Genomic DNA, 351 nt, shown 5'->3' with positions numbered 1-351 from the left:
AGGGAGGGAGGGAGGGAGGGAGGGAGGGAGGGAGACAACTTCATTCTCAATGATGAGCCACGGATACTGTACCAAATCCTCTGTGGGCCAGAGGAAGGCGAGAGGCAGTGTATCACCACCAGCCTTCAGAGCCCACTTTGAAGCCAATGCTACAACCCTCCCTGGAAATGGGGACCTGCGGGGAATAAGAGACTTTGTAACATACTAGCATTGGGGACGGTGGTACTGGTTCCACTGTTACATTCTTGTCTATGTTTTTCCTAAAACATCTTTCCGAACCCAAACTTTAAAAGTTTAATTCTATATTTATTATTTGGGGGGGGGGGTGGCTGCAAGTGTCACAGCATTCCT

Source organism: Mus caroli, chromosome 2 (genome assembly GCF_900094665.2).
Source record: "Mus caroli chromosome 2, CAROLI_EIJ_v1.1, whole genome shotgun sequence".
Lineage (NCBI taxonomy): Eukaryota > Metazoa > Chordata > Mammalia > Rodentia > Muridae > Mus > Mus caroli.
Note: the sequence above shows the minus strand (reverse complement) of the source record.